The sequence below is a fragment of the Erinaceus europaeus genome, chromosome 18 (genome assembly GCF_950295315.1).
Source record: "Erinaceus europaeus chromosome 18, mEriEur2.1, whole genome shotgun sequence".
NCBI lineage: Eukaryota > Metazoa > Chordata > Mammalia > Eulipotyphla > Erinaceidae > Erinaceus > Erinaceus europaeus.
Genome location: NC_080179.1, coordinates 78,338,016 through 78,360,436, shown reverse-complemented (window position 1 = coordinate 78,360,436; position 22,421 = coordinate 78,338,016). Strand labels below are relative to the sequence as shown.

Genomic DNA, 22,421 nt, shown 5'->3' with positions numbered 1-22,421 from the left:
CCTGATCCAGCTTTCTGGTCCTTCTGCCAGCCATGACATTGCCTCCCCAGAGAATAATTAGGATCTACCTGCATTTCAGATTTCAGGCTCAGGCTGAAAAACAAACAAACAAACAAACAAACAAACACTAGTATAGCCACAGGCCCTTTGGAATGTAACTCAAATATGCCTCCTAGCTGTCTACAAAATGGAGAGCAACCACACTCTTCATCTGTACTAGTCCACTCTTTAGGCCCATCATCGGTCAACAATTGGTTTGGATTTATAAGTTAACTCTATTTTGCACCACCAGGTTCCAGATGCTAGCATGATGCTGACCAGACTTCCCTGGACAGACAACCCCACCCATGTGTCCTGGAGCTCCGCTTCCCCAGAGCCCTTCCCCGCTAGGGAAAGAGAGAGCCAGGTTGCAGTATGGACCGACCTGTCAACGCTCATGTTCAGCTGGGAAGCAGTTACAGAAGCCAGAACTCCCACCCGCACACCACACACGCACATGCACACGCACACGCACATGCACATGCACACGTACACACGCGTGCACACACACGCACGCACGCACGCACACACACACACACACACACACACACGCACACACACCTTCTGCATCCCACAGTGACCCTGGGTCCATACTCCCAGAGGGATAAAGAATTGGAAAGCTACCAGAGGAGGGGAGGGCAAGGGAGGGGAGGGGATACAGAGTTCTGGTGGTGGGAATTGTGTGCAGTTGGACCCCTCTTCTCCAGTGGTTTTCTCAATGTTTCTTTTTGATAAATAAATGAATAAATAAATAAATAAATTTGAGAGAGAGAGGGAGAGAGACAGAGAGAGGGAGAGAGGCAGAGAGAGACAGAGACAGAGAGAGAGAAGCTTAAGCACACCTGGCGCAAAGCACAAGGACTGGCGTAAGGATCCCTGTTCGAGCCCCCGGCTCCCCACCTGCAGGGGAGTCGCTTCCCAAGTGGTGAAGCAGGTCTGTGGGTGTCTGTCTTTCTCTCTCCCTCTCTGTCTTCCCCTCCACTCTCCATTTCTCTCGGTCCTATCCAACAACAACGACATCCATCATAACTCCAACAATAAAACAACCAGGGCAACCAAAGGGAATGAATCAAGACATAACAATGATTTTCAAAAAGGATTCCGGGAGGTGGTGGGGTGGTCAAGCTTTAGACTCTCAAGCATGAGGTCCCGAGTTGGATCCCCGGCAGCACATGTGCCAGAGTGATGTGTGGTTCTCCCTCTGTCCTCCTATCGTTCTCATCCATAAAAAAGTCTTTCCAAAAAAACAACTTGTCCAGAACAGATGAAAAAGAGAGAGAGCGAGAGAGAAGAAGGGGTCGTGTGCCCAGGACAAGCTGCTGGGCAATGCGCTGCAGAGGCAGGCAGGCAGGCAGGCAGGCAGGCAGGCAGCAAAAGCCTACAGCACCCGGTATTCCCAGGCGGTCTCCCATCCAAGTACTAACCAGGCCCGACCCTGCTTAGCTTCCGAGATCAGACGAGATCGGGCGTGTTCAGGGTGGTATGGCCGTAGACGCACACAGCCCTTTCTGCCGGCCTCAAGAAGCCAAGCCGCCAGCCGCCGGCGCAACAGCGACGCCCACTGGCCGGCTCCGCACACTGCCACCCCTCCACGAGTGCCCGCTGGCCACCTGCACCCAACACACCACCCCCACCCACCCCACGCCGCCCCAGCCTCCGCCCCAGCCACCACCACCATCACCACCCGGCACCCCTCACAAAGCCCACACCGCTGCACAGGCAGGCAGGCTGGCAGCGACACATGCGGGGACACGCTGCGCACCCACACGCACGCCACATACACACGGACAGCCTGCCTGCCTGCCTGCCTGCCTGCCTGCCTGCCTGCATGATGCCTGCTGCCGGCTAACTGCCTCTGCTCCACAGGCTGCCTGCTGACCCACCCAACTGCTTCTCCTGGAGCGGGAGAACCAGGCACCAGGGCCAAGGAGAGCACAAGCCCCACTCCCACAGGGAGACCCACTCCCAGCTGAGGAGGAGGAGGTGTAGGAGCAGGAGGAGGAGAAGAAAAGGTCTGGTGGTGGCAAAGCAGTTGTCTTGCCTAAGGGTCCAGGTAGTACTTCAATAGTTAAGTCATTACTTACTGACAACATAAAAAAAATGTAGAGAGGAAAAGAAGAGTTCAATGACCAGCATTACCCTAAACCCTAGGTGAGTACTGATATGACAGAGAGCAGAAAGAAGTTAGGAAGAAAAGAAAGGAGAAAGAAGCTGAGGGAGAGAGAGAAAGAAAGAAAGAGGGAGAGAGAGGGAGACACTTGAGAGAGAGAGAGAGAGAGAGAAAAGGGAAGCAGGGCTTTTGCAAAGTTAACCCAATTCACATAGGCTCACTCCTAAGCTGAATATGGACCCCAGATCAGATCACATCACATCACATCACATCAATTGGGTTGATGGCCAAGAATATTTATACACCTTTCCCAGATTTGGGAGCTACTCTCATCCCTGATCCAGCTTTCTGGTCCTTCTGCCAGCCATGACATTGCCTCCCCAGAGAATAATTAGGATCTACCTGCATTTCAGATTTCAGGCTCAGGCTGAAAAACAAACAAACAAACAAACAAACAAACACTAGTATAGCCACAGGCCCTTTGGAATGTAACTCAAATATGCCTCCTAGCTGTCTACAAAATGGAGAGCAACCACACTCTTCATCTGTACTAGTCCACTCTTTAGGCCCATCATTGGTCAACAATTGGTTTGGATTTATAAGTTAACTCTATTTTGCACCACCAGGTTCCAGATGCTAGCATGATGCTGACCAGACTTCCCTGGACAGACAACCCCACCCATGTGTCCTGGAGCTCCGCTTCCCCAGAGCCCTTCCCCGCTAGGGAAAGAGAGAGCCAGGTTGCAGTATGGACCGACCTGTCAACGCTCATGTTCAGCTGGGAAGCAGTTACAGAAGCCAGAACTCCCACCCGCACACCACACACGCACATGCACACGCACACGCACATGCACATGCACACGTACACACGCGTGCACACACACGCACGCACGCACGCACACACACACACACACACACACACACGCACACACACCTTCTGCATCCCACAGTGACCCTGGGTCCATACTCCCAGAGGGATAAAGAATTGGAAAGCTACCAGAGGAGGGGAGGGCAAGGGAGGGGAGGGGATACAGAGTTCTGGTGGTGGGAATTGTGTGCAGTTGGACCCCTCTTCTCCAGTGGTTTTCTCAATGTTTCTTTTTGATAAATAAATGAATAAATAAATAAATAAATTTGAGAGAGAGAGGGAGAGAGACAGAGAGAGGGAGAGAGGCAGAGAGAGACAGAGACAGAGAGAGAGAAGCTTAAGCACACCTGGCGCAAAGCACAAGGACTGGCGTAAGGATCCCTGTTCGAGCCCCCGGCTCCCCACCTGCAGGGGAGTCGCTTCCCAAGTGGTGAAGCAGGTCTGTGGGTGTCTGTCTTTCTCTCTCCCTCTCTGTCTTCCCCTCCACTCTCCATTTCTCTCGGTCCTATCCAACAACAACGACATCCATCATAACTCCAACAATAAAACAACCAGGGCAACCAAAGGGAATGAATCAAGACATAACAATGATTTTCCAAAAGGATTCCGGGAGGTGGTGGGGTGGTCAAGCTTTAGACTCTCAAGCATGAGGTCCCGAGTTGGATCCCCGGCAGCACATGTGCCAGAGTGATGTGTGGTTCTCCCTCTGTCCTCCTATCGTTCTCATCCATAAAAAAGTCTTTCCAAAAAAACAACTTGTCCAGAACAGATGAAAAAGAGAGAGAGCGAGAGAGAAGAAGGGGTCGTGTGCCCAGGACAAGCTGCTGGGCAATGCGCTGCAGAGGCAGGCAGGCAGGCAGGCAGGCAGGCAGCAAAAGCCTACAGCACCCGGTATTCCCAGGCGGTCTCCCATCCAAGTACTAACCAGGCCCGACCCTGCTTAGCTTCCGAGATCAGACGAGATCGGGCGTGTTCAGGGTGGTATGGCCGTAGACGCACACAGCCCTTTCTGCCGGCCTCAAGAAGCCAAGCCGCCAGCCGCCGGCGCAACAGCGACGCCCACTGGCCGGCTCCGCACACTGCCACCCCTCCACGAGTGCCCGCTGGCCACCTGCACCCAACACACCACCCCCACCCACCCCACGCCGCCCCAGCCTCCGCCCCAGCCACCACCACCATCACCACCCGGCACCCCTCACAAAGCCCACACCGCTGCACAGGCAGGCAGGCTGGCAGCGACACATGCGGGGACACGCTGCGCACCCACACGCACGCCACATACACACGGACAGCCTGCCTGCCTGCCTGCCTGCCTGCCTGCCTGCCTGCCTGCCTGCATGATGCCTGCTGCCGGCTAACTGCCTCTGCTCCACAGGCTGCCTGCTGACCCACCCAACTGCTTCTCCTGGAGCGGGAGAACCAGGCACCAGGGCCAAGGAGAGCACAAGCCCCACTCCCACAGGGAGACCCACTCCCAGCTGAGGAGGAGGAGGTGGAGGAGCAGGAGGAGGAGCAGGAGGAGGAGAAGAAAAGGTCTGGTGGTGGCAAAGCAGTTGTCTTGCCTAAGGGTCCAGGTAGTACTTCAATAGTTAAGTCATTACTTACTGACAACATAAAAAAAAATGTAGAGAGGAAAAGAAGAGTTCAATGACCAGCATTACCCTAAACCCTAGGTGAGTACTGATATGACAGAGAGCAGAAAGAAGTTAGGAAGAAAAGAAAGGAGAAAGAAGCTGAGGGAGAGAGAGAGAAAGAAAGAAAGAAAGAGGGAGAGAGAGGGAGACACTTGAGAGAGAGAGAGAGAGAGAGAGAGAGAAAAGGGAAGCAGGGCTTTTGCAAAGTTAACCCAATTCACATAGGCTCACTCCTAAGCTGAATATGGACCCCAGATCAGATCACATCACATCACATCACATCAATTGGGTTGATGGCCAAGAATATTTATACACCTTTCCCAGATTTGGGAGCTACTCTCATCCCTGATCCAGCTTTCTGGTCCTTCTGCCAGCCATGACATTGCCTCCCCAGAGAATAATTAGGATCTACCTGCATTTCAGATTTCAGGCTCAGGCTGAAAAACAAACAAACAAACAAACAAACAAACACTAGTATAGCCACAGGCCCTTTGGAATGTAACTCAAATATGCCTCCTAGCTGTCTACAAAATGGAGAGCAACCACACTCTTCATCTGTACTAGTCCACTCTTTAGGCCCATCATTGGTCAACAATTGGTTTGGATTTATAAGTTAACTCTATTTTGCACCACCAGGTTCCAGATGCTAGCATGATGCTGACCAGACTTCCCTGGACAGACAACCCCACCCATGTGTCCTGGAGCTCCGCTTCCCCAGAGCCCTTCCCCGCTAGGGAAAGAGAGAGCCAGGTTGCAGTATGGACCGACCTGTCAACGCTCATGTTCAGCTGGGAAGCAGTTACAGAAGCCAGAACTCCCACCCGCACACCACACACGCACATGCACACGCACACGCACATGCACATGCACACGTACACACGCGTGCACACACACGCACGCACGCACGCACACACACACACACACACACACACACGCACACACACCTTCTGCATCCCACAGTGACCCTGGGTCCATACTCCCAGAGGGATAAAGAATTGGAAAGCTACCAGAGGAGGGGAGGGCAAGGGAGGGGAGGGGATACAGAGTTCTGGTGGTGGGAATTGTGTGCAGTTGGACCCCTCTTCTCCAGTGGTTTTCTCAATGTTTCTTTTTGATAAATAAATAAATAAATAAATAAATTTGAGAGAGAGAGGGAGAGAGACAGAGAGAGGGAGAGAGGCAGAGAGAGACAGAGACAGAGAGAGAGAAGCTTAAGCACACCTGGCGCAAAGCACAAGGACTGGCGTAAGGATCCCTGTTCGAGCCCCCGGCTCCCCACCTGCAGGGGAGTCGCTTCCCAAGTGGTGAAGCAGGTCTGTGGGTGTCTGTCTTTCTCTCTCCCTCTCTGTCTTCCCCTCCACTCTCCATTTCTCTCGGTCCTATCCAACAACAACGACATCCATCATAACTCCAACAATAAAACAACCAGGGCAACCAAAGGGAATGAATCAAGACATAACAATGATTTTCCAAAAGGATTCCGGGAGGTGGTGGGGTGGTCAAGCTTTAGACTCTCAAGCATGAGGTCCCGAGTTGGATCCCCGGCAGCACATGTGCCAGAGTGATGTGTGGTTCTCCCTCTGTCCTCCTATCGTTCTCATCCATAAAAAAGTCTTTCCAAAAAAACAACTTGTCCAGAACAGATGAAAAAGAGAGAGAGCGAGAGAGAAGAAGGGGTCGTGTGCCCAGGACAAGCTGCTGGGCAATGCGCTGCAGAGGCAGGCAGGCAGGCAGGCAGGCAGGCAGCAAAAGCCTACAGCACCCGGTATTCCCAGGCGGTCTCCCATCCAAGTACTAACCAGGCCCGACCCTGCTTAGCTTCCGAGATCAGACGAGATCGGGCGTGTTCAGGGTGGTATGGCCGTAGACGCACACAGCCCTTTCTGCCGGCCTCAAGAAGCCAAGCCGCCAGCCGCCGGCGCAACAGCGACGCCCACTGGCCGGCTCCGCACACTGCCACCCCTCCACGAGTGCCCGCTGGCCACCTGCACCCAACACACCACCCCCACCCACCCCACGCCGCCCCAGCCTCCGCCCCAGCCACCACCACCATCACCACCCGGCACCCCTCACAAAGCCCACACCGCTGCACAGGCAGGCAGGCTGGCAGCGACACATGCGGGGACACGCTGCGCACCCACACGCACGCCACATACACACGGACAGCCTGCCTGCCTGCCTGCCTGCCTGCCTGCCTGCCTGCCTGCCTGCATGATGCCTGCTGCCGGCTAACTGCCTCTGCTCCACAGGCTGCCTGCTGACCCACCCAACTGCTTCTCCTGGAGCGGGAGAACCAGGCACCAGGGCCAAGGAGAGCACAAGCCCCACTCCCACAGGGAGACCCACTCCCAGCTGAGGAGGAGGAGGTGGAGGAGCAGGAGGAGGAGCAGGAGGAGGAGAAGAAAAGGTCTGGTGGTGGCAAAGCAGTTGTCTTGCCTAAGGGTCCAGGTAGTACTTCAATAGTTAAGTCATTACTTACTGACAACATAAAAAAAAATGTAGAGAGGAAAAGAAGAGTTCAATGACCAGCATTACCCTAAACCCTAGGTGAGTACTGATATGACAGAGAGCAGAAAGAAGTTAGGAAGAAAAGAAAGGAGAAAGAAGCTGAGGGAGAGAGAGAGAAAGAAAGAAAGAAAGAGGGAGAGAGAGGGAGACACTTGAGAGAGAGAGAGAGAGAGAGAGAGAGAGAGAGAAAAGGGAAGCAGGGCTTTTGCAAAGTTAACCCAATTCACATAGGCTCACTCCTAAGCTGAATATGGACCCCAGATCAGATCACATCACATCACATCACATCAATTGGGTTGATGGCCAAGAATATTTATACACCTTTCCCAGATTTGGGAGCTACTCTCATCCCTGATCCAGCTTTCTGGTCCTTCTGCCAGCCATGACATTGCCTCCCCAGAGAATAATTAGGATCTACCTGCATTTCAGATTTCAGGCTCAGGCTGAAAAACAAACAAACAAACAAACAAACAAACACTAGTATAGCCACAGGCCCTTTGGAATGTAACTCAAATATGCCTCCTAGCTGTCTACAAAATGGAGAGCAACCACACTCTTCATCTGTACTAGTCCACTCTTTAGGCCCATCATTGGTCAACAATTGGTTTGGATTTATAAGTTAACTCTATTTTGCACCACCAGGTTCCAGATGCTAGCATGATGCTGACCAGACTTCCCTGGACAGACAACCCCACCCATGTGTCCTGGAGCTCCGCTTCCCCAGAGCCCTTCCCCGCTAGGGAAAGAGAGAGCCAGGTTGCAGTATGGACCGACCTGTCAACGCTCATGTTCAGCTGGGAAGCAGTTACAGAAGCCAGAACTCCCACCCGCACACCACACACGCACATGCACACGCACACGCACATGCACATGCACACGTACACACGCGTGCACACACACGCACGCACGCACGCACACACACACACACACACACACACGCACACACACCTTCTGCATCCCACAGTGACCCTGGGTCCATACTCCCAGAGGGATAAAGAATTGGAAAGCTACCAGAGGAGGGGAGGGCAAGGGAGGGGAGGGGATACAGAGTTCTGGTGGTGGGAATTGTGTGCAGTTGGACCCCTCTTCTCCAGTGGTTTTCTCAATGTTTCTTTTTGATAAATAAATGAATAAATAAATAAATAAATTTGAGAGAGAGAGGGAGAGAGACAGAGAGAGGGAGAGAGGCAGAGAGAGACAGAGACAGAGAGAGAGAAGCTTAAGCACACCTGGCGCAAAGCACAAGGACTGGCGTAAGGATCCCTGTTCGAGCCCCCGGCTCCCCACCTGCAGGGGAGTCGCTTCCCAAGTGGTGAAGCAGGTCTGTGGGTGTCTGTCTTTCTCTCTCCCTCTCTGTCTTCCCCTCCACTCTCCATTTCTCTCGGTCCTATCCAACAACAACGACATCCATCATAACTCCAACAATAAAACAACCAGGGCAACCAAAGGGAATGAATCAAGACATAACAATGATTTTCCAAAAGGATTCCGGGAGGTGGTGGGGTGGTCAAGCTTTAGACTCTCAAGCATGAGGTCCCGAGTTGGATCCCCGGCAGCACATGTGCCAGAGTGATGTGTGGTTCTCCCTCTGTCCTCCTATCGTTCTCATCCATAAAAAAGTCTTTCCAAAAAAACAACTTGTCCAGAACAGATGAAAAAGAGAGAGAGCGAGAGAGAAGAAGGGGTCGTGTGCCCAGGACAAGCTGCTGGGCAATGCGCTGCAGAGGCAGGCAGGCAGGCAGGCAGGCAGGCAGCAAAAGCCTACAGCACCCGGTATTCCCAGGCGGTCTCCCATCCAAGTACTAACCAGGCCCGACCCTGCTTAGCTTCCGAGATCAGACGAGATCGGGCGTGTTCAGGGTGGTATGGCCGTAGACGCACACAGCCCTTTCTGCCGGCCTCAAGAAGCCAAGCCGCCAGCCGCCGGCGCAACAGCGACGCCCACTGGCCGGCTCCGCACACTGCCACCCCTCCACGAGTGCCCGCTGGCCACCTGCACCCAACACACCACCCCCACCCACCCCACGCCGCCCCAGCCTCCGCCCCAGCCACCACCACCATCACCACCCGGCACCCCTCACAAAGCCCACACCGCTGCACAGGCAGGCAGGCTGGCAGCGACACATGCGGGGACACGCTGCGCACCCACACGCACGCCACATACACACGGACAGCCTGCCTGCCTGCCTGCCTGCCTGCCTGCCTGCCTGCCTGCCTGCATGATGCCTGCTGCCGGCTAACTGCCTCTGCTCCACAGGCTGCCTGCTGACCCACCCAACTGCTTCTCCTGGAGCGGGAGAACCAGGCACCAGGGCCAAGGAGAGCACAAGCCCCACTCCCACAGGGAGACCCACTCCCAGCTGAGGAGGAGGAGGTGGAGGAGCAGGAGGAGGAGCAGGAGGAGGAGAAGAAAAGGTCTGGTGGTGGCAAAGCAGTTGTCTTGCCTAAGGGTCCAGGTAGTACTTCAATAGTTAAGTCATTACTTACTGACAACATAAAAAAAAATGTAGAGAGGAAAAGAAGAGTTCAATGACCAGCATTACCCTAAACCCTAGGTGAGTACTGATATGACAGAGAGCAGAAAGAAGTTAGGAAGAAAAGAAAGGAGAAAGAAGCTGAGGGAGAGAGAGAGAAAGAAAGAAAGAAAGAGGGAGAGAGAGGGAGACACTTGAGAGAGAGAGAGAGAGAGAGAGAGAGAGAGAAAAGGGAAGCAGGGCTTTTGCAAAGTTAACCCAATTCACATAGGCTCACTCCTAAGCTGAATATGGACCCCAGATCAGATCACATCACATCACATCACATCAATTGGGTTGATGGCCAAGAATATTTATACACCTTTCCCAGATTTGGGAGCTACTCTCATCCCTGATCCAGCTTTCTGGTCCTTCTGCCAGCCATGACATTGCCTCCCCAGAGAATAATTAGGATCTACCTGCATTTCAGATTTCAGGCTCAGGCTGAAAAACAAACAAACAAACAAACAAACAAACACTAGTATAGCCACAGGCCCTTTGGAATGTAACTCAAATATGCCTCCTAGCTGTCTACAAAATGGAGAGCAACCACACTCTTCATCTGTACTAGTCCACTCTTTAGGCCCATCATTGGTCAACAATTGGTTTGGATTTATAAGTTAACTCTATTTTGCACCACCAGGTTCCAGATGCTAGCATGATGCTGACCAGACTTCCCTGGACAGACAACCCCACCCATGTGTCCTGGAGCTCCGCTTCCCCAGAGCCCTTCCCCGCTAGGGAAAGAGAGAGCCAGGTTGCAGTATGGACCGACCTGTCAACGCTCATGTTCAGCTGGGAAGCAGTTACAGAAGCCAGAACTCCCACCCGCACACCACACACGCACATGCACACGCACACGCACATGCACATGCACACGTACACACGCGTGCACACACACGCACGCACGCACGCACACACACACACACACACACACGCACACACACCTTCTGCATCCCACAGTGACCCTGGGTCCATACTCCCAGAGGGATAAAGAATTGGAAAGCTACCAGAGGAGGGGAGGGCAAGGGAGGGGAGGGGATACAGAGTTCTGGTGGTGGGAATTGTGTGCAGTTGGACCCCTCTTCTCCAGTGGTTTTCTCAATGTTTCTTTTTGATAAATAAATGAATAAATAAATAAATAAATTTGAGAGAGAGAGGGAGAGAGACAGAGAGAGGGAGAGAGGCAGAGAGAGACAGAGACAGAGAGAGAGAAGCTTAAGCACACCTGGCGCAAAGCACAAGGACTGGCGTAAGGATCCCTGTTCGAGCCCCCGGCTCCCCACCTGCAGGGGAGTCGCTTCCCAAGTGGTGAAGCAGGTCTGTGGGTGTCTGTCTTTCTCTCTCCCTCTCTGTCTTCCCCTCCACTCTCCATTTCTCTCGGTCCTATCCAACAACAACGACATCCATCATAACTCCAACAATAAAACAACCAGGGCAACCAAAGGGAATGAATCAAGACATAACAATGATTTTCCAAAAGGATTCCGGGAGGTGGTGGGGTGGTCAAGCTTTAGACTCTCAAGCATGAGGTCCCGAGTTGGATCCCCGGCAGCACATGTGCCAGAGTGATGTGTGGTTCTCCCTCTGTCCTCCTATCGTTCTCATCCATAAAAAAGTCTTTCCAAAAAAACAACTTGTCCAGAACAGATGAAAAAGAGAGAGAGCGAGAGAGAAGAAGGGGTCGTGTGCCCAGGACAAGCTGCTGGGCAATGCGCTGCAGAGGCAGGCAGGCAGGCAGGCAGGCAGGCAGCAAAAGCCTACAGCACCCGGTATTCCCAGGCGGTCTCCCATCCAAGTACTAACCAGGCCCGACCCTGCTTAGCTTCCGAGATCAGACGAGATCGGGCGTGTTCAGGGTGGTATGGCCGTAGACGCACACAGCCCTTTCTGCCGGCCTCAAGAAGCCAAGCCGCCAGCCGCCGGCGCAACAGCGACGCCCACTGGCCGGCTCCGCACACTGCCACCCCTCCACGAGTGCCCGCTGGCCACCTGCACCCAACACACCACCCCCACCCACCCCACGCCGCCCCAGCCTCCGCCCCAGCCACCACCACCATCACCACCCGGCACCCCTCACAAAGCCCACACCGCTGCACAGGCAGGCAGGCTGGCAGCGACACATGCGGGGACACGCTGCGCACCCACACGCACGCCACATACACACGGACAGCCTGCCTGCCTGCCTGCCTGCCTGCCTGCCTGCCTGCATGATGCCTGCTGCCGGCTAACTGCCTCTGCTCCACAGGCTGCCTGCTGACCCACCCAACTGCTTCTCCTGGAGCGGGAGAACCAGGCACCAGGGCCAAGGAGAGCACAAGCCCCACTCCCACAGGGAGACCCACTCCCAGCTGAGGAGGAGGAGGTGGAGGAGCAGGAGGAGGAGCAGAAAAGGTCTGGTGGTGGCAAAGCAGTTGTCTTGCCTAAGGGTCCAGGTAGTACTTCAATAGTTAAGTCATTACTTACTGACAACATAAAAAAAAATGTAGAGAGGAAAAGAAGAGTTCAATGACCAGCATTACCCTAAACCCTAGGTGAGTACTGATATGACAGAGAGCAGAAAGAAGTTAGGAAGAAAAGAAAGGAGAAAGAAGCTGAGGGAGAGAGAGAGAAAGAAAGAAAGAAAGAGGGAGAGAGAGGGAGACACTTGAGAGAGAGAGAGAGAGAGAGAGAGAGAGAGAAAAGGGAAGCAGGGCTTTTGCAAAGTTAACCCAATTCACATAGGCTCACTCCTAAGCTGAATATGGACCCCAGATCAGATCACATCACATCACATCACATCAATTGGGTTGATGGCCAAGAATATTTATACACCTTTCCCAGATTTGGGAGCTACTCTCATCCCTGATCCAGCTTTCTGGTCCTTCTGCCAGCCATGACATTGCCTCCCCAGAGAATAATTAGGATCTACCTGCATTTCAGATTTCAGGCTCAGGCTGAAAAACAAACAAACAAACAAACAAACAAACACTAGTATAGCCACAGGCCCTTTGGAATGTAACTCAAATATGCCTCCTAGCTGTCTACAAAATGGAGAGCAACCACACTCTTCATCTGTACTAGTCCACTCTTTAGGCCCATCATTGGTCAACAATTGGTTTGGATTTATAAGTTAACTCTATTTTGCACCACCAGGTTCCAGATGCTAGCATGATGCTGACCAGACTTCCCTGGACAGACAACCCCACCCATGTGTCCTGGAGCTCCGCTTCCCCAGAGCCCTTCCCCGCTAGGGAAAGAGAGAGCCAGGTTGCAGTATGGACCGACCTGTCAACGCTCATGTTCAGCTGGGAAGCAGTTACAGAAGCCAGAACTCCCACCCGCACACCACACACGCACATGCACACGCACACGCACATGCACATGCACACGTACACACGCGTGCACACACACGCACGCACGCACGCACGCACACACACACACACACACGCACACACACCTTCTGCATCCCACAGTGACCCTGGGTCCATACTCCCAGAGGGATAAAGAATTGGAAAGCTACCAGAGGAGGGGAGGGCAAGGGAGGGGAGGGGATACAGAGTTCTGGTGGTGGGAATTGTGTGCAGTTGGACCCCTCTTCTCCAGTGGTTTTCTCAATGTTTCTTTTTGATAAATAAATAAATAAATAAATAAATTTGAGAGAGAGAGGGAGAGAGACAGAGAGAGGGAGAGAGGCAGAGAGAGACAGAGACAGAGAGAGAGAAGCTTAAGCACACCTGGCGCAAAGCACAAGGACTGGCGTAAGGATCCCTGTTCGAGCCCCCGGCTCCCCACCTGCAGGGGAGTCGCTTCCCAAGTGGTGAAGCAGGTCTGTGGGTGTCTGTCTTTCTCTCTCCCTCTCTGTCTTCCCCTCCACTCTCCATTTCTCTCGGTCCTATCCAACAACAACGACATCCATCATAACTCCAACAATAAAACAACCAGGGCAACCAAAGGGAATGAATCAAGACATAACAATGATTTTCCAAAAGGATTCCGGGAGGTGGTGGGGTGGTCAAGCTTTAGACTCTCAAGCATGAGGTCCCGAGTTGGATCCCCGGCAGCACATGTGCCAGAGTGATGTGTGGTTCTCCCTCTGTCCTCCTATCGTTCTCATCCATAAAAAAGTCTTTCCAAAAAAACAACTTGTCCAGAACAGATGAAAAAGAGAGAGAGCGAGAGAGAAGAAGGGGTCGTGTGCCCAGGACAAGCTGCTGGGCAATGCGCTGCAGAGGCAGGCAGGCAGGCAGGCAGGCAGGCAGCAAAAGCCTACAGCACCCGGTATTCCCAGGCGGTCTCCCATCCAAGTACTAACCAGGCCCGACCCTGCTTAGCTTCCGAGATCAGACGAGATCGGGCGTGTTCAGGGTGGTATGGCCGTAGACGCACACAGCCCTTTCTGCCGGCCTCAAGAAGCCAAGCCGCCAGCCGCCGGCGCAACAGCGACGCCCACTGGCCGGCTCCGCACACTGCCACCCCTCCACGAGTGCCCGCTGGCCACCTGCACCCAACACACCACCCCCACCCACCCCACGCCGCCCCAGCCTCCGCCCCAGCCACCACCACCATCACCACCCGGCACCCCTCACAAAGCCCACACCGCTGCACAGGCAGGCAGGCTGGCAGCGACACATGCGGGGACACGCTGCGCACCCACACGCACGCCACATACACACGGACAGCCTGCCTGCCTGCCTGCCTGCCTGCCTGCCTGCCTGCCTGCCTGCATGATGCCTGCTGCCGGCTAACTGCCTCTGCTCCACAGGCTGCCTGCTGACCCACCCAACTGCTTCTCCTGGAGCGGGAGAACCAGGCACCAGGGCCAAGGAGAGCACAAGCCCCACTCCCACAGGGAGACCCACTCCCAGCTGAGGAGGAGGAGGTGGAGGAGCAGGAGGAGGAGCAGGAGGAGGAGAAGAAAAGGTCTGGTGGTGGCAAAGCAGTTGTCTTGCCTAAGGGTCCAGGTAGTACTTCAATAGTTAAGTCATTACTTACTGACAACATAAAAAAAAATGTAGAGAGGAAAAGAAGAGTTCAATGACCAGCATTACCCTAAACCCTAGGTGAGTACTGATATGACAGAGAGCAGAAAGAAGTTAGGAAGAAAAGAAAGGAGAAAGAAGCTGAGGGAGAGAGAGAAAGAAAGAAAGAGGGAGAGAGAGGGAGACACTTGAGAGAGAGAGAGAGAGAGAGAGAGAGAGAGAAAAGGGAAGCAGGGCTTTTGCAAAGTTAACCCAATTCACATAGGCTCACTCCTAAGCTGAATATGGACCCCAGATCAGATCACATCACATCACATCACATCAATTGGGTTGATGGCCAAGAATATTTATACACCTTTCCCAGATTTGGGAGCTACTCTCATCCCTGATCCAGCTTTCTGGTCCTTCTGCCAGCCATGACATTGCCTCCCCAGAGAATAATTAGGATCTACCTGCATTTCAGATTTCAGGCTCAGGCTGAAAAACAAACAAACAAACAAACAAACAAACACTAGTATAGCCACAGGCCCTTTGGAATGTAACTCAAATATGCCTCCTAGCTGTCTACAAAATGGAGAGCAACCACACTCTTCATCTGTACTAGTCCACTCTTTAGGCCCATCATTGGTCAACAATTGGTTTGGATTTATAAGTTAACTCTATTTTGCACCACCAGGTTCCAGATGCTAGCATGATGCTGACCAGACTTCCCTGGACAGACAACCCCACCCATGTGTCCTGGAGCTCCGCTTCCCCAGAGCCCTTCCCCGCTAGGGAAAGAGAGAGCCAGGTTGCAGTATGGACCGACCTGTCAACGCTCATGTTCAGCTGGGAAGCAGTTACAGAAGCCAGAACTCCCACCCGCACACCACACACGCACATGCACACGCACACGCACATGCACATGCACACGTACACACGCGTGCACACACACGCACGCACGCACGCACACACACACACACACACACACACACGCACACACACCTTCTGCATCCCACAGTGACCCTGGGTCCATACTCCCAGAGGGATAAAGAATTGGAAAGCTACCAGAGGAGGGGAGGGCAAGGGAGGGGAGGGGATACAGAGTTCTGGTGGTGGGAATTGTGTGCAGTTGGACCCCTCTTCTCCAGTGGTTTTCTCAATGTTTCTTTTTGATAAATAAATAAATAAATAAATAAATAAATTTGAGAGAGAGAGGGAGAGAGACAGAGAGAGGGAGAGAGGCAGAGAGAGACAGAGACAGAGAGAGAGAAGCTTAAGCACACCTGGCGCAAAGCACAAGGACTGGCGTAAGGATCCCTGTTCGAGCCCCCGGCTCCCCACCTGCAGGGGAGTCGCTTCCCAAGTGGTGAAGCAGGTCTGTGGGTGTCTGTCTTTCTCTCTCCCTCTCTGTCTTCCCCTCCACTCTCCATTTCTCTCGGTCCTATCCAACAACAACGACATCCATCATAACTCCAACAATAAAACAACCAGGGCAACCAAAGGGAATGAATCAAGACATAACAATGATTTTCCAAAAGGATTCCGGGAGGTGGTGGGGTGGTCAAGCTTTAGACTCTCAAGCATGAGGTCCCGAGTTGGATCCCCGGCAGCACATGTGCCAGAGTGATGTGTGGTTCTCCCTCTGTCCTCCTATCGTTCTCATCCATAAAAAAGTCTTTCCAAAAAAACAACTTGTCCAGAACAGATGAAAAAGAGAGAGAGCGAGAGAGAAGAAGGGGTCGTGTGCCCAGGACAAGCTGCTGGGCAATGCGCTGCAGAGGCAGGCAGGCAGGCAGGCAGGCAGGCAGCAAAAGCCTACAGCACCCGGTATTCCCAGGCGGTCTCCCATCCAAGTACTAACCAGGCCCGACCCTGCTTAGCTTCCGAGATCAGACGAGATCGGGCGTGTTCAGGGTGGTATGGCCGTAGACGCACACAGCCCTTTCTGCCGGCCTCAAGAAGCCAAGCCGCCAGCCGCCGGCGCAACAGCGACGCCCACTGGCCGGCTCCGCACACTGCCACCCCTCCACGAGTGCCCGCTGGCCACCTGCACCCAACACACCACCCCCACCCACCCCACGCCGCCCCAGCCTCCGCCCCAGCCACCACCACCATCACCACCCGGCACCCCTCACAAAGCCCACACCGCTGCACAGGCAGGCAGGCTGGCAGCGACACATGCGGGGACACGCTGCGCACCCACACGCACGCCACATACACACGGACAGCCTGCCTGCCTGCCTGCCTGCCTGCCTGCCTGCATGATGCCTGCTGCCGGCTAACTGCCTCTGCTCCACAGGCTGCCTGCTGACCCACCCAACTGCTTCTCCTGGAGCGGGAGAACCAGGCACCAGGGCCAAGGAGAGCACAAGCCCCACTCCCACAGGGAGACCCACTCCCAGCTGAGGAGGAGGAGGTGGAGGAGCAGGAGGAGGAGCAGGAGGAGGAGAAGAAAAGGTCTGGTGGTGGCAAAGCAGTTGTCTTGCCTAAGGGTCCAGGTAGTACTTCAATAGTTAAGTCATTACTTACTGACAACATAAAAAAAAATGTAGAGAGGAAAAGAAGAGTTCAATGACCAGCATTACCCTAAACCCTAGGTGAGTACTGATATGACAGAGAGCAGAAAGAAGTTAGGAAGAAAAGAAAGGAGAAAGAAGCTGAGGGAGAGAGAGAGAAAGAAAGAAAGAAAGAAAGAGGGAGAGAGAGGGAGACACTTGAGAGAGAGAGAGAGAGAGAGAGAGAGAGAGAGAGAAAAGGGAAGCAGGGCTTTTGCAAAGTTAACCCAATTCACATAGGCTCACTCCTAAGCTGAATATGGACCCCAGATCAGATCACATCACATCACATCACATCAATTGGGTTGATGGCCAAGAATATTTATACACCTTTCCCAGATTTGGGAGCTACTCTCATCCCTGATCCAGCTTTCTGGTCCTTCTGCCAGCCATGACATTGCCTCCCCAGAGAATAATTAGGATCTACCTGCATTTCAGATTTCAGGCTCAGGCTGAAAAACAAACAAACAAACAAACAAACAAACACTAGTATAGCCACAGGCCCTTTGGAATGTAACTCAAATATGCCTCCTAGCTGTCTACAAAATGGAGAGCAACCACACTCTTCATCTGTACTAGTCCACTCTTTAGGCCCATCATTGGTCAACAATTGGTTTGGATTTATAAGTTAACTCTATTTTGCACCACCAGGTTCCAGATGCTAGCATGATGCTGACCAGACTTCCCTGGACAGACAACCCCACCCATGTGTCCTGGAGCTCCGCTTCCCCAGAGCCCTTCCCCGCTAGGGAAAGAGAGAGCCAGGTTGCAGTATGGACCGACCTGTCAACGCTCATGTTCAGCTGGGAAGCAGTTACAGAAGCCAGAACTCCCACCCGCACACCACACACGCACATGCACACGCACACGCACATGCACATGCACACGTACACACGCGTGCACACACACGCACGCACGCACGCACACACACACACACACGCACACACACCTTCTGCATCCCACAGTGACCCTGGGTCCATACTCCCAGAGGGATAAAGAATTGGAAAGCTACCAGAGGAGGGGAGGGCAAGGGAGGGGAGGGGATACAGAGTTCTGGTGGTGGGAATTGTGTGCAGTTGGACCCCTCTTCTCCAGTGGTTTTCTCAATGTTTCTTTTTGATAAATAAATAAATAAATAAATAAATAAATAAATAAATAAATTTGAGAGAGAGAGGGAGAGAGACAGAGAGAGGGAGAGAGGCAGAGAGAGACAGAGACAGAGAGAGAGAAGCTTAAGCACACCTGGCGCAAAGCACAAGGACTGGCGTAAGGATCCCTGTTCGAGCCCCCGGCTCCCCACCTGCAGGGGAGTCGCTTCCCAAGTGGTGAAGCAGGTCTGTGGGTGTCTGTCTTTCTCTCTCCCTCTCTGTCTTCCCCTCCACTCTCCATTTCTCTCGGTCCTATCCAACAACAACGACATCCATCATAACTCCAACAATAAAACAACCAGGGCAACCAAAGGGAATGAATCAAGACATAACAATGATTTTCCAAAAGGATTCCGGGAGGTGGTGGGGTGGTCAAGCTTTAGACTCTCAAGCATGAGGTCCCGAGTTGGATCCCCGGCAGCACATGTGCCAGAGTGATGTGTGGTTCTCCCTCTGTCCTCCTATCGTTCTCATCCATAAAAAAGTCTTTCCAAAAAAACAACTTGTCCAGAACAGATGAAAAAGAGAGAGAGCGAGAGAGAAGAAGGGGTCGTGTGCCCAGGACAAGCTGCTGTGCAATGCGCTGCAGAGGCAGGCAGGCAGGCAGGCAGGCTGGCAGCAAAAGCTTACAGCACCCGGTATTCCCAGGCGGTCTCCCATCCAAGTACTAACCAGGCCCGACCCTGCTTAGCTTCCGAGATCAGACGAGATCGGGCGTGTTCAGGGTGGTATGGCCATAGACGCACACAGCCCTTTCTGCCGGCCTCAAGAAGCCAAGCCGCCAGCCGCCGGCGCAACAGCGACGCCCACTGGCCGGCTCCGCACACTGCCACCCCTCCACGAGTGCCCGCTGGCCACCTGCACCCAACACACCACCCCCACCCACCCCACGCCGCCCCAGCCTCCGCCCCAGCCACCACCACCATCACCACCCAGCACCCCTCACAAAGCCCACACCGCTGCACAGGCAGGCAGGCTGGCAGCGACACATGCGGGGACACGCTGCGCACCCACACGCACGCCACATACACACGGACAGCCTGCCTGCCTGCCTGCCTGCCTGCCTGCCTGCCTGCCTGCCTGCATGATGCCTGCTGCCGGCTAACTGCCTCTGCTCCACAGGCTGCCTGCTGACCCACCCAACTGCTTCTCCTGGAGTGGGAGAACCAGGCACCAGGGCCAAGGAGAGCACAAGCCCCACTCCCACAGGGAGACCCAATCCCAGCTGAGGAGGAGGAGGTGGAGGAGCAGGAGGAGGAGCAGGAGGAGGAGAAGAAAAGGTCTGGTGGTGGCAAAGCAGTTGTCTTGCCTAAGGGTCCAGGTAGTACTTCAATAGTTAAGTCATTACTTACTGACAACATAAAAAAAAATGTAGAGAGGAAAAGAAGAGTTCAATGACCAGCATTACCCTAAACCCTAGGTGAGTACTGATATGACAGAGAGAAGAAAGAAGTTAGGAAGAAAAGAAAGGAGAATGAAGCTGAGGGAGAGAGAGAGAAAGAAAGAAAGAAAGAAAGAGGGAGAGAGAGGGAGACACTTGAGAGAGAGAGAGAGAAAAGGGAAGCAGGGCTTTTGCAAAGTTAACCCAATTCACATAGGCTCACTCCTAAGCTGAATATGGACCCCAGATCAGATCACATCACATCAATTGGGTTGATGGCCAAGAATATTTATACACCTTTCCCAGATTTGGGAGCTACTCTCATCCCTGATCCAGCTTTCTGGTCCTTCTGCCAGCCATGACATTGCCTCCCCAGAGAATAATTAGGATCTACCTGCATTTCAGATTTCAGGCTCAGGCTGAAAAACAAACAAACAAACAAACACTAGTATAGCCACAGGCCCTTTGGAATGTAACTCAAATATGCCTCCTAGCTGTCTACAAAATGGAGAGCAACCACACTCTTCATCTGTACTAGTCCACTCTTTAGGCCCATCATTGGTCAACAATTGGTTTGGATTTATAAGTTAACTCTATTTTGCACCACCAGGTTCCAGATGCTAGCATGATGCTGACCAGACTTCCCTGGACAGACAACCCCACCCATGTGTCCTGGAGCTCCGCTTCCCCAGAGCCCTTCCCCGCTAGGGAAAGAGAGAGCCAGGTTGCAGTATGGACCGACCTGTCAACGCTCATGTTCAGCTGGGAAGCAGTTACAGAAGCCAGAACTCCCACCCGCACACCACACACGCACATGCACACGCACACGCACATGCACATGCACACGTACACACGCGTGCACACACACGCACGCACGCACGCACACACACACACACACACACACACACGCACACACACCTTCTGCATCCCACAGTGACCCTGGGTCCATACTCCCAGAGGGATAAAGAATTGGAAAGCTACCAGAGGAGGGGAGGGCAAGGGAGGGGAGGGGATACAGAGTTCTGGTGGTGGGAATTGTGTGCAGTTGGACCCCTCTTCTCCAGTGGTTTTCTCAATGTTTCTTTTTGATAAATAAATAAATAAATAAATAAATAAATTTGAGAGAGAGAGGGAGAGAGACAGAGAGAGGGAGAGAGGCAGAGAGAGACAGAGACAGAGAGAGAGAAGCTTAAGCACACCTGGCGCAAAGCACAAGGACTGGCGTAAGGATCCCTGTTCGAGCCCCCGGCTCCCCACCTGCAGGGGAGTCGCTTCCCAAGTGGTGAAGCAGGTCTGTGGGTGTCTGTCTTTCTCTCTCCCTCTCTGTCTTCCCCTCCACTCTCCATTTCTCTCGGTCCTATCCAACAACAACGACATCCATCATAACTCCAACAATAAAACAACCAGGGCAACCAAAGGGAATGAATCAAGACATAACAATGATTTTCAAAAAGGATTCCGGGAGGTGGTGGGGTGGTCAAGCTTTAGACTCTCAAGCATGAGGTCCCGAGTTGGATCCCCGGCAGCCAGAGTGATGTGTGGTTCTCCCTCTGTCCTCCTATCGTTCTCATCCATAAAAAAGTCTTTCCAAAAAAACAACTTGTCCAGAACAGATGAAAAAGAGAGAGAGCGAGAGAGAAGAAGGGGTCGTGTGCCCAGGACAAGCTGCTGGGCAATGCGCTGCAGAGGCAGGCAGGCAGGCAGGCAGGCAGCAAAAGCCTACAGCACCCGGTATTCCCAGGCGGTCTCCCATCCAAGTACTAACCAGGCCCGACCCTGCTTAGCTTCCGAGATCAGACGAGATCGGGCGTGTTCAGGGTGGTATGGCCGTAGACGCACACAGCCCTTTCTGCCGGCCTCAAGAAGCCAAGCCGCCAGCCGCCGGCGCAACAGCGACGCCCACTGGCCGGCTCCGCACACTGCCACCCCTCCACGAGTGCCCGCTGGCCACCTGCACCCAACACACCACCCCCACCCACCCCACGCCGCCCCAGCCTCCGCCCCAGCCACCACCACCATCACCACCCGGCACCCCTCACAAAGCCCACACCGCTGCACAGGCAGGCAGGCTGGCAGCGACACATGCGGGGACACGCTGCGCACCCACACGCACGCCACATACACACGGACAGCCTGCCTGCCTGCCTGCCTGCCTGCCTGCCTGCCTGCCTGCCTGCATGATGCCTGCTGCCGGCTAACTGCCTCTGCTCCACAGGCTGCCTGCTGACCCACCCAACTGCTTCTCCTGGAGCGGGAGAACCAGGCACCAGGGCCAAGGAGAGCACAAGCCCCACTCCCACAGGGAGACCCAATCCCAGCTGAGGAGGAGGAGGTGGAGGAGCAGGAGGAGGAGCAGGAGGAGGAGAAGAAAAGGTCTGGTGGTGGCAAAGCAGTTGTCTTGCCTAAGGGTCCAGGTAGTACTTCAATAGTTAAGTCATTACTTACTGACAACATAAAAAAAAATGTAGAGAGGAAAAGAAGAGTTCAATGACCAGCATTACCCTAAACCCTAGGTGAGTACTGATATGACAGAGAGCAGAAAGAAGTTAGGAAGAAAAGAAAGGAGAAAGAAGCTGAGGGAGAGAGAGAGAAAGAAAGAAAGAGGGAGAGAGAGGGAGACACTTGAGAGAGAGAGAGAGAGAGAGAGAGAGAGAGAGAAAAGGGAAGCAGGGCTTTTGCAAAGTTAACCCAATTCACATAGGCTCACTCCTAAGCTGAATAT

At 53.5% G+C, this 22,421-nt stretch overlaps 9 non-coding genes across 9 annotated transcripts; all 9 read right to left on the bottom strand.

Annotated features, from left to right (window-relative positions):
* Positions 1-1,414: 1,414 nt before the first annotated feature.
* On the bottom strand, positions 1,415-1,533 carry LOC132534575 (5S ribosomal RNA). The gene has a single exon (XR_009546272.1). It is a non-coding gene; the product is annotated as a 5S ribosomal RNA (ribosomal RNA).
* Positions 1,534-3,893: 2,360 nt separating this feature from the next.
* Positions 3,894-4,012, bottom strand: LOC132534574 (5S ribosomal RNA). Its single transcript, XR_009546270.1, has one exon. It is a non-coding gene; the product is annotated as a 5S ribosomal RNA (ribosomal RNA).
* Positions 4,013-6,401: 2,389 nt separating this feature from the next.
* On the bottom strand, positions 6,402-6,520 carry LOC132534573 (5S ribosomal RNA). The gene has a single exon (XR_009546269.1). It is a non-coding gene; the product is annotated as a 5S ribosomal RNA (ribosomal RNA).
* Positions 6,521-8,917: 2,397 nt separating this feature from the next.
* LOC132534572 (5S ribosomal RNA) lies at positions 8,918-9,036 on the bottom strand. The gene has a single exon (XR_009546268.1). It is a non-coding gene; the product is annotated as a 5S ribosomal RNA (ribosomal RNA).
* A 2,393-nt stretch (positions 9,037-11,429) lies between these two features.
* Positions 11,430-11,548, bottom strand: LOC132534571 (5S ribosomal RNA). The gene has a single exon (XR_009546267.1). It is a non-coding gene; the product is annotated as a 5S ribosomal RNA (ribosomal RNA).
* A 2,369-nt stretch (positions 11,549-13,917) lies between these two features.
* Positions 13,918-14,036, bottom strand: LOC132534569 (5S ribosomal RNA). Its single transcript, XR_009546265.1, has one exon. It is a non-coding gene; the product is annotated as a 5S ribosomal RNA (ribosomal RNA).
* Positions 14,037-16,427: 2,391 nt separating this feature from the next.
* On the bottom strand, positions 16,428-16,546 carry LOC132534568 (5S ribosomal RNA). Its single transcript, XR_009546264.1, has one exon. It is a non-coding gene; the product is annotated as a 5S ribosomal RNA (ribosomal RNA).
* Positions 16,547-18,941: 2,395 nt separating this feature from the next.
* Positions 18,942-19,060, bottom strand: LOC132534428 (5S ribosomal RNA). The gene has a single exon (XR_009546155.1). It is a non-coding gene; the product is annotated as a 5S ribosomal RNA (ribosomal RNA).
* Positions 19,061-21,415: 2,355 nt separating this feature from the next.
* On the bottom strand, positions 21,416-21,534 carry LOC132534567 (5S ribosomal RNA). Its single transcript, XR_009546263.1, has one exon. It is a non-coding gene; the product is annotated as a 5S ribosomal RNA (ribosomal RNA).
* Positions 21,535-22,421: the final 887 nt, after the last annotated feature.